Here is a 15,141-nt window from a genome sequence, read left to right on the forward strand (position 1 = left end):
TGTGCTTCAGATTCTAACTTGAAGTTACTTCCTGGAGGAAATCATACTGGACTCCCCAAGTTTGGATTACATGCCCTTCCTATGGTCCCATAGCTTTCCCGATAGCAGCATCTATCAGATGTAATTGCCTACTTACTTACCTGGAACTCTCTCTGACTATAAGGTCCGAAAGAGCAAGTAATGACTCTTGGTCCCCACTAGGCCACGCCCAGCATTGTGTATACAACAAATATTTGTTAAATAAATGAATATCTTTAGTTTCACCTTCAGAGAAACCTAGGCTTCTCCATCAATTTTTCAACAACAGGGGTGTTGTTCATGGCCCTGGTAGTTCTTAAATATTTACTCACTTGTGGCCTCTTTCTGCTAACTATTGGATCTAGAGCAGTGGCTTCCACAGTCCAACAGCATCAGCATCAGCACCACTTGATAGAAATGCAAATTCTCAGACTGCACCCCAGACCGACTGAATGAAAAACTCTGGAGATGAGCCCTTGCAATTAACAAGCCCCGTAGGTGAGTTCGATCCATGCGAAGCCCGAAAGAGACTGGCTCAGTAGGTCTCCTTCTGTGGACTTGACTGAGCCCAGCTGCCCGGGATGGACTGGCTGTGCCCACCAGAGGGAAGCAAAGGGCAGTGGAGCAGAGACAGGCCAGCAGGAAGGTGAACGCCCAGGAGACTCTGGCCAATGGGCCAACTCAAGCCAAGTACAGATACAGTATACAGATGGAAGGCAATTCCCAGGGTGGAGGCGTGAATTACTCATGGAAGCTGGGTCAAACTGAGGGCGCAGGGTGTGGGTGGACAAGTGGAAGCAGGGCCTGAATGAAGGGTGAGGAGTTGAAGAGGAGACCAAATCTGACATTTGTTATTGTTAGATGGTGTCGGGTCAGTTCCAACTCATAGAGATCCTATGTACAACAGAACGAAACACTGCCCTGTCCTGCATCATCCTCACAATCGTTGTTATGTTTGAGTAGTTGTTGCAGCCACTGTGTCAATCTATCTTGGTGAGGGTCTTCCTCTTTTCTGTTGACCCTCTACTTTACCAAGCATGATGTCCTTCTCCAGGGACTGGTCCCTCCTGATAACATGGCCACAGTACGTGAGAAGAAGTCTTGCCATCTCATTTCTAAGGAGCAGTCTGGCTGTACTTCCAGGACAGACTTGTTTTTCCTTCTGGCAGTCCATGGTATATTCAGTATTCTTCACCAACACCATAATTCAAAGGCATCAGTTCTTCTTTAGTCTTCCTTATTCACCGTACAGCTTTTGCGTGCACATGAGGTGATTGAAAATACCATGGCTTGGGTCAGGCGCCCCTTAATTCTCAAAGTGACATCTGTGCTTTTTAATACTTCAAAGAGGTCTTTTGCAGCGTATTTGCCCAATGCAATGCGTCTTGATTTCTTCACTGCTGCTTCCATGAGTGATGTTTGTGGATCCAAGTAAAATGAAATCCTTGACAATTTCAATCTTTTCTCCATTTATCAGGATGTCGCTCATTGGTCCAGTTGTGAGGGTTTTTGTTTTCTTTATGTTGAGGTGTAATCCATACTGAAGGCTATAGTCTTTGATCTTCATCAATAAGTGTTTCAGGTCTTCTGCATTTTTAGCAAGCAAGGTTGTGTCATCTGCATATTGCAGGTTGTTAATAAGTCTTCCTCCAATCCTGATGCTGCCTTCTTCTTCATATAGTTCAGCTTCCTGTATTAATTGCTCAGTATACAGATTGAATGAGTATGGTGAAAGAATACAACCCTGATGCACACCTTTTCTGATTTTAAACCACTTGGTATCCCCTTGTTCTGTTCAAACAGCTGTCTCTTGGTCTATGTACAGGTTCTGCATGAACACAAGTGCTCTGGAATTCCCATTCTTTGTAATGTTATCCATAATTTGTTATGATGCACTCAATTGAATGCCTTTGTGTAGTCAATAAAACACAGGTCAACATCTTTCTGGTATTTTCTGCTCTCAGCCAAGATCCATCTGACATCAGCGATGATATCCCTCATTCCATGTCCTCTTCTGAATCTGGCTTGAATTTCTGGCAATTCCCTGTTGATGTGCGGACATAGATTTCATCTAATAAATAATATGACATAGCTATCAGCTAATAAAGCAAAACATGGTAACAATTGAAGGATGCATTTGAGATCCAAATCAGATCTGCCAGAATTGTCTCCTCAGGGGTCCACTTGTAGGTATGTAAGCCCCACTACAAGACTTACATTTCTATTTCTTACATTTCCAACTAATACTGGACAGTATCTTGCAGTAATGTCCATCTCCTCTTCCATGTCATGGAGTCCTTCTTTTGTCTCTTAGTTTTCCAGCACTGGGTGGGTTGTGAAGAATAGAGAATGCTGGGCTAACATTCTATCCCTGCTATCCCTTTTTTGATTTAAGACAATTCGCTTCACCGAAGTCTTGGTAATAATGCTTTTATCATTGCTTTTATTCCATAATTCCTTTGTAAACTGTGTAAAATTGTACAAACGTAATCTACTAATTTTACTAGGGTTCCCATGACTAGATTTTATTTCCCTATGTACCCAAGATTGGACCATTGGTCTTTTCACAGAGTCATTCATTTATACCAAAAAATTTTATTGTAAGCAACTAGCAGGCTCTAGACACAAACAAATTGCGGCCTCTGACTTCAAGGAGCTCTCAAACTCACGAGACACCACATGAAACAATGAAAAATGCAGTCACTTCCTGAATTCCTACAACAACCCTGTGAGGTGGCCGCTAGATTTCCATTTTGAGAAATGCAGTATGGTTATTAGAATGAGCCTGGCCTTTGGAGTATAACAGATTTGGTTCAAACCTAGCTCAGTTATTTAACTTGTTTAGCCACTAGAATAATCACCTATAATGTTGAGATCATAAAACCCATCACCGGTGGGATGATGTCCATAGTAGCCTGGAGCATGATAGGCACAGAACCACATTAGTCCATTGTCTCTTTGAAACGCAAGAGGACTGAGGCCAAGAAAGGGCTCAAAAAAGAAGACAGAGTGGTAAAATTAAAATTTGTGCTATTCCTCTGTTTACAAGCCTTCTCTTACTTCCCATCTCACTCAGAGTAACAGCTAAAGTCCTTAAAATGTCCTCTAAGGCCATACCCTTTTATAATTTGTCCTCTGTTATACACCCCCAAAGTCATAGCATACTTCTTTCTCCCTTACTTATGTGGCCACAGCTACTCTGGCCTTCTCAACTTTCTTTCCTCATGTCAGGCACACTTAATGTTCTGTCTGTCTGGAATGCTCCCTGCCCCCTCCCCTGACTCCTTCCTTCATATCTTTACTCAAATATCATTTTCTGGGAAAGACCTTCCCCAGCTATGTTATCGAAAATTCCAACCCTCCTCTACTGTCTACCTCTCTTTCTTGCTTTATTTTTCTCCTTGCACTTTCTTTATCTAATGCACTACTTATTCTACCTTTTCATCTTGTTCATTTTCTTGTTCCTTCACTAGAAGCTCCATGAGTCTAGGGATTTTGTCTCTTTGCTCAGTGTTCACTCTCTGCAGAACGAACAGCACTGCTTGGCTCATTGGAGGCGCTTAGAAATTATTTGGTGAGTGAAAGAAAGAAATGCAATTCTTAGGTCTCAAGACTAGAGCTCCGATGATTACACTAAATAATAACTAAGATTCCTATAGCTCTTTGCATTAACAGATGTTTTGCATGCATTATCTGGTTTTACCCCAGGGTAAAGTGCAAGGATTTTGTACAATTATCCGTTCGTGCCGTCTACCTTTTTCACCAAGAAATGTCCTAGTGATGCCTGGCATTATGTTGATCTTTTTGACTGGAGGACAAAGGTTAAATATTCAAGGATAATTTACAGTGGCTCCTGATGTCTTAGCTTAGACTGCAAGAGGGGCAGGGTCCTCTGAGATGTCAGTGCCAACCAAGGACATTGCAGCAAAATGGACATCCCACAAATGATCTGGGAATTGGAGGTCATTCAAGGGTAAGTTCAGCTCTGTGTAACACTCGGAGTACATTGAAGTGTGAAGTAGCTCAGGAGTATCCTCTCCTAAAACTCTTCTTGAAAGGAATGACACCCTACCTGACACCAACCATTTCATTCGCTGTTGGAAACTTCAGCTTCAACTTGGCCTGGATGCCCACTCCATTCACTCAGAATCTACCACACCCACCACATGAAGGGGGCTGGGGAGGTTGTTCTGCTGGGAAGTGCTGTCTTCAGGCAGCAAGGATGGACAAGTTCACTTATAACCAGTAAAAAGTAGCTAGACTATTTTGCTTTAAACATACAAATTTATTGAGTCAAAATATCACCATGTTGGGTGGCTTCAATCTTTAGTATTATAAGAAGTCAAAGAAAACAACTAAAGCAAGACAGGCTTTATAACTCTGACCCTGTTGGCACATACGATGTTATAAACTCAAAATTCATCATGTGCTGGGAAAATTTTGTAAGATTCCTAAATTAGGGTTCTTTTGGCAGAGATTGTTTCCTGAGAAGTGCTTTCAAAGTTTCCATTGCTCATGACTATTGTAAAATCCTCCACCGTGAAGCTCATCCACGAATTGCCGTAAATACATTCTGAGTTATCTTTAATATGATGACCTGCGCCCAATCCCCACTCCAGGTCAGGTCTGAGAAATCAGCTGTCCCCAAGGAAAAGGCTTTTGTTTGGGTGCTCTTTTCCCAGGCACACCAGGCCCAGGCTGAAAACAATGCAGGGGAATTGGGCTTTGGGTCAGTTGGTCACTTTTCCACAGATAGAAGTGAAGGAGAGCTGGTGTGTGTGTGTGTATGTGAGGAAGAGAGAGAGAAAGGAGGGGAGAGTGATCTACCTCCAAGTCTCTTTCTCTCTCCTCTCTCTCTCTCTATGTATACAACCCACTGCTGTTGAGTTGATTCTGACTCATAGTGACCTCATAGGCTTGCCAAGGCTGTAAATCCCTATGAAAGCAGACTGCCACATCTTTTTCCTGCAGAGCCACTGGCCATTTCAAACTCTCGAACTTTCAGTTAGTAATTGATTACATTAACCACGTATATTACACGTAAAAGGCAAGGACCTATTTCAGATGAGAATAAAATAACAGTGACATATTTTTCTGATACCTGAGTGTTGCTGGTATCCCTGAGAAGTCTTATCTACAAGCAGGCATGTTTTCCACCAAAGTGATCTGCAGTGCTATGTCCCTCCACCACACCCTACCCCATGAATTTCTCAGGAGAGAGGAAGAGGCAGCTCACTCCTCGGGAGATCCTGTCTCTCAGGGGCACATGGTAAGTCATGGTCTGAGTTTCACTTTCTTCCTGTCTGTCCATCCACCCTCCACTGAGAAGAGCAGCATTTCGTGTCCCCAACTGATATCACCAACAGGGTCCTTGGGAGACGCTTGCCCTTCAGCTTACCCTTGCTCATTCAGAGCAAGAAGACCCCAGGCTAGTTTGTATTTCTTACGTTCAGAATTATGTGGTAGACTAATAGGTGTACAGTTTTTATTGGATATTTGGGTTGCTTATACTTTCACCCTCTATAAGCCACAGATATTAATCCAGGCCTCATGTGCATTTGTTTTAAGCCTTTACATTGTTTTTGATTCATTAGTTATGATATTTGTGGAAAATTGGTAAAATGCAAAAAAGGGTAAAGATAAGACAAAACAAAAACACAACCTAACCACCTAGAGTCATCCGCTATTTGGCTATTTTTTCTTAGTCTTTGTCTATGTATTTTGTGCACAGTTAAAACCATTTGGCATATGTTGTTGTTGTTGTTAATTGCTGTCCTGTTGACTCTGATTCATGGCAACCTTACGTATAACAAAACAAAAAGTTGCCTGGTCCTGTGCTATCTTCATAATTATTGGTATGTTTGAGCCCGTTGTTGCAGGTGTTGTGTCAGTATGTCTCACTGAGGGTTTCCCTCATTTTTGCTGAACCTCCGCTTTTTTGAGTTTTTTTTTACTGCTTTACCATATATATCATGTCCTTAACTGACATAAAGCTTTCTATATTTCCTTTGTTCTTATATTATCAAATGTTTCTAAATTAAAAATTCACAGGTGTTATTTTAATGTCATCATAATATTCTATCAAAGGGTAAAAAAATAAAATAAAATAAAATAAAATAAAAAGGGTATTCCACGTTTATTCAGTTATTCTCCTAACATAGGGTATTTGGATTGTTGCCCATTTTTCACTGTAAATAATAATGGTTAAATTTGAATATTAATCTTTGCCCACATTTCTGATTACATTCTCGTAATATTTTCTTAGAAGAGGAATTATTGGTAATGACAGTGAAAACTTTTGAAAGCCCTTTATACACATTGCCAGACTACTTTACCAAACCAAAAAACCCACTGCCATTGAATTGATTCTGACTCAGAGCAAACCTATAGGACAGACAAATTTCCCCTAGGGTTTCCAAAGTTGTAAACCTTTATGGAAGCAGACTGCAGCATCTTTCTCCCCTGGAGCAGCAGCTGGGTTCAAACTGCCGATCTTTTGGTTAGTAGTCGAGCGCTTTTAACCACTGTGTCACCAGAGCTCTTTAACTACTTTACAGAGGGTTTATTTTCCTTAATCCTCTATCATCAGGGTAGGGGTTTGATCTTCTTATCACACTTTCCCTGGCATTATTATAATTTAAAAATATTTCCTAATTTGACAGGTAAAAACTGGTTTTTCCTTGTAGTTCCTATATGCATTTCTTTGATTTTTAGCAAGGATGAAAACTTTTACCTGTGTTTATTGATTATTGATATTTCATCTTATGTGAACAACTGCTTCATTTCTCATTCATGTAGGAAGAGGTCATCATGACAAAATTGTTTTTGTTGTGCCAGAGAGATGACCCAGCTTTAGGAGCCTGGAATTATGACCAGAAATCAAAAGCTGGAGCAACTGCTTGGGGGCCAAAGATGAATCAGGTAAGAGAAAACATGCAGCCATGACCTCAAGTCACAAGCAGTGAGATGACATAACAAAGAGACAGGTAAACTGAGGACGGAATCTCCTTTCATGGGACACTTCTGCTAAAGGCAAAAGATTCAAAGGAAATGCTTTGAACTGGGCACCCATTATACACAAACCTTCCAGAATCTAGCCATCAATACTATAACGTAGCAGGTGTGTGTGTGGAGGTGTGTCTTTTGAACAGTTTAATTAACGATGTTTGTCACAGCAGTTATGAAGGTACAAGCAAGTCCTTGGGAGCAACTGAAGAAGGGTGTCACCTTCTCTAACAACCTGGTGAGTCTCGGCCAGAGGAAGATAGCTCTTCTCAGTGTCAGCATGAGTGGCTTAGTCCAAATTCACTCAATAAATGCTAACCGAGCATCAACTCTGTGCCAGACGATGCTGTAGGCAATTGGGTTTCGTCAGCAAACAAAAGGCAAATATCCTTACCCTCATGGAGATTGTGTTCTAGCAAGATCTAAATGTGACTGTAAAAAAAATATATATATATGTATATGTATATAAAACCTGTTGCGATCAAGTCAATTCTGACTCACTGCTGACCTTTTGGTTACCAGCTGTAACACTTAACCACTATGCCACCAGGGTTTACATTCCCAAGAAGGGTGGTCCAACCGAATGCAAAAATTATCAAGCAATATCATTAATATTACATACAAATAAAATTTTGCTGAAGGTCATTCAAAAGTGGCTGCAACAGTATATCAATAGGGGACTGCCAGAAATTCAAGCCAGATTCAGAAGAGGACGTGGAACCAGGGGTGTCATTGCTGATGTCAGATGGATTCTGGCTGAAAGCAGAGTGTCTTAGTCATCTAGTGCTGCTATAACAGAAATACCGCAAATGGATGGCTTTAACAAAGAGAAATTTATCCCCTCACGCTCTAGTAGACTACAAGTCCAAATTCAGTGCACTGGCTCCAGAGAAAGGCTTTCTCTATCTGTCAGCTCCAGAGGGAGGTCCTCACCATCAGTCTTCCCTTGGTCTGGGAGCATTTCAGTGCAGGAACCTCAGGTCCGAGGGGCATGCTCTGCTCCCAGCATTGCTTTCTTGGTGGTATGAGGTCTCCTGTCTCTCTGCTCACTTATCTCTTTTACAACTCAAAGAGATTGACTTAAGATACTATCTAATCTTATATATCTCATTAATATAACTGTCACACATCCATCTCATTTCATCATAGTGATAGGATTTACAACACATAGGGAAATCACATAAAATGATGGATAATCACACAATACTGGGAATCTTGGCCCACTGAAGTTGACAGATATTTTAGGTGGACACATTTCAATCCAAGACACAGAGAATACCTGAGTGCAAAGACATTTGATTGTGTGGATCATAACAAATTATGGATAACATTGCAAAGAATGGGAATTCCAGAACACTTAACTGTGCTCATGAGGAACCTGTACATAGATCAAGAGGCAGTTGTTCAAACAGAACAAGGAGATACTGTGTGGTTTAAAGTCAGGAAAGGTGTGCATCAGGGTTGTATCCTTTCATCACACTTATTCAATATGTATGCTGAGCAAATAATCCAAGAAGCTGGACTATATGAAGAATGGGGCATCAGAATTGATGCGTTATGCAGATGACACAATCTTGCTTGCTGAAAGTGAAGAAGACTTGAAGCACTTAGTGATAAGACCAAAGACCATAGCCTTCAGTATGGATTACAGCTCAACATAAAGATAACGAAAATCCTCACAACCGGACCAATAAGCAACATCATGATAAATGGAGAAAAGACTGCAGGTGTCAAGGATTTCATTTTACTTGGATCCACAATCATCACCCATGGAAGCAGCAGTCAAGAAATCAAAAGACATATTGCATTGGGCAAATCTGCTGCAAAAGACCTCTTTAAAGTGTTGAAAAGCAAAGATGTCACCTTGAAGACTAAGATGCACCTGACTCAAGCCATGGTTTTTTCAATCGCCTCACATGCATGAGAAAGCTGTATGATGAATAAGGGAGACCAAAAAAGAAGAACTGATGCCTTTGAATTGTGGTGTTGGGAAAGAATATTGACTATTTCATGGACTGCCAAAAAAACGAACAAATCTGTCTTGGAAGAAGTATAATCAAAATGCTCCTTAGAAGCAAGAATGGCGAGACTATGTCTCACATACTTTGGACAGGTTATCAGAAGGGATTGTTCCCTGGAGAAGGACATCATGCTTGGTGGAAGTAAAGGGTCAGCGAAAAAGAGGAAGACCCTCAATGAGATGGGTTGACACAGTGGCTGCAACCATGGGCTCAAGCATAACAATGATTGTGGGGATGGCACAGGACCAGGGTGGTCCTGTTGCTATGAGCTGGAACCAACTCAATGACACCTAACAACAGCAACAAATACACACGCACATATTTATAGTAGGCAAAAATTCTTGTTCTCATTCAACAAATATTTTTGAGAGTCTATTTTGTGCCAGGCATGGTCTTAGATGCTGGGGATGTAAGATGTTAACAAAGAAACACGCAATCCATGCCCCTTAGGCCACCAAATGATCTCATAAATACAAGTAAACTTTCACTGTGATAACTATTATGAAGAATTTTGGCGTGGTGCTATGAGACTTCTTAACGGAGGGACCTGACCTGGCTGGAGAGGCCAGGGAGAGCTTCCTTTGGGAAGAGAGACTGAAGAGTGATCTGGAGGAGGAGGTGTTACCTGGGAGCAGAGAGGAGGGAGAATGCAGGGATATGGACAAAAGTCTCTGTGGCTGAAGAGAGGGCAGTGAGCATGAGGTCAGGTGCTGGGCACATGGAAAGGCAGGAGTATAGAGCAAAAACAGGGCCTGGTAAACAAACTTGAATTTAAACCACAAGTTGAGTGTTGGGGTAAGGGTGGGTGGATGGGCATAACTAGCTTTGTGTACTCAAAGGACTAAAGGGAATTCGGTTAGGGGACTCTGCTGGTTATTATGCCATTCTCACTCAGCTCCAAACCCACTCTTCTACATTCAGCCTTTGGGATGGCAATGTAACAGCAAACTCAATTCCTCCTTGGTATGTTGTTCTGCCAGGATGCGGAGATCGAAGGGATGCTGGAAGGCAGGAGGAGAGCAGAAGGGACTTGATCATATACCTCCCTTGCTCTTCTTGGTAGTGTCACCCTAGCAAGTCCACTTTACTGTCGCAACAGCAGTTGTTTTCAATCTGCAGTTTCTTCCTATGTTCTCAGAGTCAGCCTCACTGAGGGCCCTCAGAAATATCAGCACCAGTGGTGAGTCCACAAACCTAAGTAGTTTCAGCCCAGCTCAGTGGTTTCTCTGAGAACAGAAGCAGAGAACTCGGCAGTGTTCAGAGTGACCTCAACACCCAAGGGTCAGATCTATGAGGATGGCAGGCTTCCAATCAAAGCAGGATTCTCTCACTTAGCTGCTTCGTTAGAATACCAAGGAGATTTGAAAAAGCCCAATGGACAGGCCACACCCTAGAATCAGAATCTGGGATGGGGTGGAACCCAGGCATCAGCGTACTTTACTGCTGCCCAGGTGGAGAACCAGTGATGTCAGGGGTCAGCAACAGGGGAAGGGTGAGTCAGAAATCCATGCTTTAGCCACAATAAGCTACATAAACTGGGAAAGCTTTCCCTAGATGTGTTTTGAAACGATTGCCTAGAAATATCTGCTCAATTCCTCCTTGTATAGGTCTCTACATCCAGAAATCTACACTGGCTCAAACCAGGAGTTGAGGAGAAATAAAGAAAGAGCAAATAGAGTTGCAGGGTCAGCCAGCATCACTACACCCGCAGCTTTCAGAAACAGCCATTATACGTGCTCCTGGTGGCTGCTGTCACAAAGCAGCAAAGGGTTAAAAAATAGCAGATTATATTTATGTCGTTTAATGGAAGTTTAGCTGAGAGTAGGGCCAAGTCTCCTGACCACCGGCCTGCGCTGTTTCTGCTGTATTGTGACAACTTCAAGAAAGCTCTATGTTGTTTTTGGAAAAGAACCATGTCCCTTCCTCATATAGGCTGAGAAGAAAGTAGTGTGTCAGTAAGGCCCTGCTGTGCTTTGGCTGCACAGCTCATGGTTGTGCATCCAAAGAGTGATCTGGCAGTGCCCTGGCTAGGCAAACACACCACGTGCCTGGCATTCCTTACATACTGACAAAGGTCTTCCTCCTGCTCCCCACACCAGCTGTTGGGGGTCATGGAAATGGCTCCGGATGAGTGCATTCTGACCGGAGTCTGGCCTGCTGCTGACTCATTCTTTCATTATGGACGAGTCACTCATTGGCTTTGCACGCCTGGGTGCCTCTATTTATAAACCTGCAGAAGCAGTCCCGGCCTTCCTCACTGGGATTCGGCAAGCAGTCCTGTGCTAATCCCCAAGGCCAGGGAGGTAGAGGCCTTGCCCTTTCAGAAGATAGTTAGTGATGATCATCTTTCTCTTTTCTACCTTCCAAATAAAGAAGCTGGACTAGAAGTGTGGAGTGTTTTCTACTATACTCGAAAGAGCCTCACAACTTTTCTGATTATAAAAGTAATACATTATTATCATTGTTAAAAACTCAAATGCAAAAATATGTATACAGAGGAAAATGATTTCTGTAATTACTCCTCTTAAAGATAATTTCTGATAATATTTTGTTGTCTTTCTTCTCAGAAATATATATATACATACAGAGACCCTGAGTGGTACAATGGTTAATGGTTAATGTGGTTGGCTGCTAACCGAAAAGATGGCAGTTTGAGTCCACCCAAAAGCACCTTGTAAGAAAGGCCTGGCAATCCACTTCTAAAAAATCAGCTATTGAAAAGCTGATGGAGCACAGTTCTACTCTGACACACTTGGGGTTCCCATAAGTAGAAGTCGATTTAATCGCAACTGGTGGGAGTCAATTTTTTTTTTTTATTTTTATTGTGCTTTAAATGAAAGTTTACAAATCAAGTCAGTCTCTCACACAAAAACTTATATACACCCTGCTACATACTCCCAATTGCTCTCCCCCTAATGAGACAGCCTGCTCCCTCCCTCCACATTCTCTTTTTGTATCCATTTCACCAGCTTCTAGCCCCCTCTACCCTCTCATCTCCCCTCCAGGCAGGAGATGCCAACATAGTCTCAAGTGTCCACCTGATCTAAGAAGCTCACTCCTCAGCAGCATCCCTCTCCAACCTATTGTCCAGTCCAATACCTGTCTGAAGAATTGGCTTTGGGAATGGTTCCTGTCCTGGGCCAACAGAAGGCCTGGGGGGCATGACAACCGGGGTCCTTCTAGTCTCAGTCAGACCAGTAAGTCTGGTCTTATGAGAATTTGGGATCTGCATCCCACTGCTCTCCTGCTCCCTCAGGGGTTCTCTGTTGTATTCCCTGTCAGGGCAGTCATCAGTTGTAGCCAGGCACCATCTAGCTCTTCTGGTCTCAGGCTGATGTAGTCTCTGGTTTATGCGGCCCTTTCTGTCTCTTGGGCTCATAATTACCTTGTGTCCTTGGTGTTCTTCATTCTCCTTTGATCGAGGTGGGTTGAGACCAATTGATGCATCTTAGATGGCTGCTTGCTAGCGTTTAAGACCCCAGACGCCAGTCTTCAAAGTGGGATGCAGAATGTTTTCTTAATAGATTTTATTATGCCAATTGATTTAGCTGTCCCCTGAAGCCATGGTCCCCAGACCCCTGCCCCTGCTATGCTGGCCTTCGAAGCATTCAGTTTATTCAGGAAACTTCTTTGCTTTTGGTTTAGTCCAGTTGTGCTGACCTCCCCTGTATTGTGTGTTGTCTTTCCCTTCCCCTAAAGTAGTTCTTATCTACTATCTAATTACTGAACATGCCTCTCCCACCCTCTCTCCCTCCCCCATCTCGTAACCATCAAAGAATATTTTCTTCTCAGTTTAAACTATTTCTGGAGTTCTTATAATAGTGGTCTTATAAAATATTTGTCCTTTTGCGACTAATTTCACTCAGCATAATGCCTTTGAGATTCCTTCATGTTATGAAATGTTTCACAGATTCATCACTGTTCTTTATCGATGTGTAGTATCCCATTGTGTGAATATACCATAATTTATCTATCCATTCATCCGTTGATGGGCACCTTAGTTGCTTCCATCTTTTTGCTATTGTAAACAGTGCTGCAGTGAACATGGGGGTGCACATATCTGTTCATGTAAGGCTCTTATTTCTCTAGGATATATTCCAAGGAGTGGAATTGTTGGGTCGCATCGTAACTCTATTTCTAGCTTTTGAAGGAAGCACCAAATTGATTTCCAAAGTGGCTGTACCATTTTACATTTGGTGGGAGTCAATTTGATGGCAAGTGTGTGTGTGTGTGTGTGTGTGTGTGAACACATATATGTGGATTCGAACTGCCAACATTTTTGGTTAGCAGCCAACCTCTTAACCACTGCGCCACCAGGGTTAAATGGTCCTTATATGATTCCAATGAGCAATCAGAGTAAAGAGCTGTTTCTTTGAGTTAAACATTTTGAAAACCTGTGCATCACAGAGTAAAATACATACAGAAGTAGAGATGATTAACATAAAAACATTGTTTTGAATTTGGGCTTTGCTGGCTAACCTAGAAGAGAAGAGCATTCTATTAGAGGGGTATGAGAAAACCTGGGCTGGGGACCAGGGAGTGTAGAGCAAAGGCTTGCCCGTGTCTTAGGGGAGGTTGGCTGCAGCTAGTAGGGATGAGTGAAAATGTAACTTTAATTATTTTATTATTTGATAATTTTACCTTGGGCTAGTTCTGTTCCATGCATAAGGGGTTACTTGAGTGACAGCAGTCAGTAAGTCAGAAGATAAGAGATATGTAGAGTAAAACGAAAGTGAGACAAAGGGATTCAGTGGATGTGATATTCAAAATAGGTCGGATTATGTTATTAGCTAGCTGCTCATCACTGGCTAAAGGTTGGCACTGGACACACAATCTAAATTAGTTCCAAAGATTTTTCTCTTTCATGTGAGAAAACAGAAAGAATGATTTTACTAAAGACCTTAAGGCATGTCCCTTCACAAGCAACAAACTATAATGTGGAAAGAAATTTAGATATTGGGGAGAAAACATACCAAGAGAGTTACAGTCCTGAGAAGTAGGCTGAGACTGTGCCCTGTTAGGTTTGTATGTGTCAAAATTCACTCTGCTTCTTCCCAGGAGTTTAGCATCTTTTCCATATCCAGTAGGCTCCAAAAAATTGGAAATGTGTCACTGATAAACAGAGCAAGTTCAAACATGTAAATAAAAGAATATTCTCTGAAATGAAATATTGAAAGTCACTTTTCTACCTAACGTATTCATTCCTAAAATAAATAAGTTTCTGGTTTGCCCAGAAGGATGCCATTTCTTTCTTAATCTTTCATGTGATATTTTTCCCTATCTCACCTGATTTTTTACCTTGTTTTTCCCCACTTATTTTTTTCTTATCCATCAACTTCCTATCTACAATGGCTAATACTACCTCTATTTCCTTCTGATTATATTCTTGTCCCCGTTATTTCCTGTTCTCGAACATCTTTTACATTACTCAGTTATTCAATCAACTCTCACAAACATTTATTGAGTGCCTTGTTGTTAGTTGCTGTTGAGTCAGCTCCAACTCATGGTGACCCCATGTACAACAGAATGGAATGTTGCCTAGTCTTGCATCATCTTCATGGTAAGTATCTACTATGTACCAAATCCTGTTTCAAGCACTGGGGACAGAGGAGGGAACAAAGCAAGTCCAAGTCCTTGACCTCATGGGAGGTGGGACACAACGTGTAAGCAAACAAGGAAATAAACGAGACAATTTCAAATTGTGGTGAGTGTTAAGAAGTAAATGAACAAGATGGTATGATGAAGAACAACCTGGCAAAGGATGGGAGAAGGTCATTTAGATAGGATAGGATTTAAGGATGGCATTTGAACAAAGAGCTGAAGGGTAAGAAAAACTCAGCCACAGAGGGTATTATCTACGTAGAGGGTCTATCAAGGCCCTGAGATGGGAAAGAGCCCGCTAAGTTACAAGAATGGAGGGAGGCCAGAGTTGAGGGAGTGTAGTGTGTGTGTGGTAACTGTAGAGACAGACAGGAGCTAGATCATATAGAGCCTTTTCTTCTAGATAAAACACCATGTTTGAAGAATTTTGAGCTTAAGAGTGACACAATACGATTATATTTAAGAAGATGACTTGGGCTGACATTGGTGTCAAGTT

The sequence above is a fragment of the Loxodonta africana genome, chromosome 8, assembly GCF_030014295.1.
Source record: "Loxodonta africana isolate mLoxAfr1 chromosome 8, mLoxAfr1.hap2, whole genome shotgun sequence".
Classification (NCBI taxonomy): domain Eukaryota; kingdom Metazoa; phylum Chordata; class Mammalia; order Proboscidea; family Elephantidae; genus Loxodonta; species Loxodonta africana.